The sequence below is a fragment of the Brassica oleracea genome, chromosome C6, assembly GCF_000695525.1.
Source record: "Brassica oleracea var. oleracea cultivar TO1000 chromosome C6, BOL, whole genome shotgun sequence".
Taxonomy (NCBI): Eukaryota; Viridiplantae; Streptophyta; class Magnoliopsida; order Brassicales; family Brassicaceae; genus Brassica; species Brassica oleracea.
The window spans coordinates 12,356,906-12,359,044 of NC_027753.1; the positions used below are offsets into that span (position 1 = coordinate 12,356,906).

Sequence of the window (2,139 nt, forward strand, 5' to 3'; positions counted from 1 at the left end):
TTTGTCTTATGTTTTATCTACAGTTTGACGTCTAAAATTACAATAATGGTCCACACCCGCTTATTTAAAACAGCTGCATCATTATAGATTACAAGACTACCAATCGTTTGTTGATTGTGATGCTGCAAGATTGTGTTTTTGCTTGTATCTCTTGCAATTTACTCACATAGCCCCTCTAGGTTATATACTTGGATGGGTTCTTTTCTTGCAGATTTCGGAGGCTTTAATTTCACATGATAGCCTGAGGTGATTGCACCAGGTTTACGGCTTTAGATGATTGTTGTATCCGTTCTTTAACCATGGGAGATTGTGTCATCGGAGCTTCATCAATATTTTTGGAAGCATTGCTATTAATTTCAGAACAAACCTTCACAAATTTGGGACATAAAAAGGTCTCCATTTACCTTCCGCAGTACTGTTTGTTAACATGTGTCTTCCCGAGCCTTACTTTGGTTGTTTTGTGTATATCTGAGAGAAAGATTAGCTTTACAGGATAATGATCGAGGAGAGACGCCGTTGAAGCTTCTTATACAGTTTCAGACATGGAGAGCTAATAGCAACTGTTGATGAAATGAAAATACTAAGAGTAAATAAAAATATAAAGGTGCCAACATGTCATTCTAATGTTTTAGTAATTACCTTTAGATCAGGCTCTGTCTTCTTAAATGATTGTCTTTCAAGTGTTTTTCTTTATTTCTGCAGGATGAAAAGAAGTGTATAACCGGCGGTTTTTGTGACATGCTCTTCATATAGCACCGTCAGACAGGAGCTAAGGTTCATAATTTAAAAGAAACAAAACTTTCTCATATTTTTCAATTCATAGTGGATGAGTATTAAGTCAGCTGGTAAGTTTGATTTTATACTTGCAACTCTTAAAGTCTCCCCAATCTGTTTCATGATGTTCTTGGAACTGCTTGCAGTGATGGTATGTAGGGTTACTTGACTCCACGTTCAGGGGAGACTCGCCTGCCTATATTCAAGCATGGAGGGTCTGGAGGACATATTGACCAACCAAGTCATGTGAGATCACTGACCTAGATCACAGGTTTCTTCTAATGGAAAGAATGTACTCAACTCATCGAATGATACTTTAAAAATAAAAGAAAAACAACATCTAATAGTTTACTTGAAGATCATAATACTCCGTAGAAGATACTATTTCTTATGTTTATATTTTATTTTTTCTGACATTATATGTTATACTATAAATTCTTTAGATCAATCTAATGAACAATTACTTTATACGGTAATAAAATAGTTCAATTACACACTCGAACAAAAAAAAAGTTTAGTTACACCAAACTTTGTAGATAAATTCTTGTTATTATTCTCATATCAAATATCAGAAACGTATATTATTACCTTATATCCAACTTAAAAAGTTAAAAAAATTTAAATTTGAATAGTATATTCCAGTTAATATTAAAATTATCTGATTCATCAATAATATATAAAAATAAAAAGACTATTTAAATAATTTGTATGTAATCACTCATTTGTTAATAAATTCAGAAAATAGTCATTTATGGTATATTTGAATTGGAAAAATTGTAAATATAGAAAAATTATTTACCAAAAACAATATGAACATTGATTATTTTCATGAAAATTTACAGACATCAACCCAAATTAAATTCTAACAAAAGACTATAATCTCACCGAAGAAAAAGGTTGTGAGAACATGTTAGAGAAGGCTATAAATCTACAAACTCACTACTTATTACATGTATCTATTTTACTACTTTCATAAAACATGAAGAATGGTATTTTTTAAGAAAAGCATATTTTTTTTAGAAAAGCATATTATAATAAAATATATGAATTCTCTCCACTACTCACAATAAAGCATATTATAGTTAAGGTTCTCTCTCATAATAGTAAAATCAATAGAATTTTTTTAAAAAGTATATTAACAGTAATTTCAAAAGAAAATGTATAAGAAAAGAATAATTCATATTTTATGTGCTGAAATTCAATCATAATTTCGAATAATTTTGTTTATTTATTATTATAATTAAGAAGTATTAAATATAAAATAGTTACATGATTAAAAGTAAAATTTCTTTTTAAGTCTATGATTTGTAAAAAGGTAACAAAAATAATTTGTAAATGTTAACATTAGTTTAAGAGTAAACTAAA

At 29.0% G+C, this 2,139-nt stretch overlaps 1 long non-coding RNA gene across 1 annotated transcript; it reads left to right on the forward strand.

The window, feature by feature from the left end:
- The first annotated feature begins 216 nt into the window (after positions 1 to 216).
- On the forward strand, positions 217 to 572 carry LOC106299250. Its single transcript, XR_001261728.1, has 2 exons — positions 217 to 392; positions 493 to 572. It is a non-coding gene; the product is annotated as an uncharacterized LOC106299250 (long non-coding RNA).
- The last annotated feature ends 1,567 nt before the right edge of the window (positions 573 to 2,139 follow it).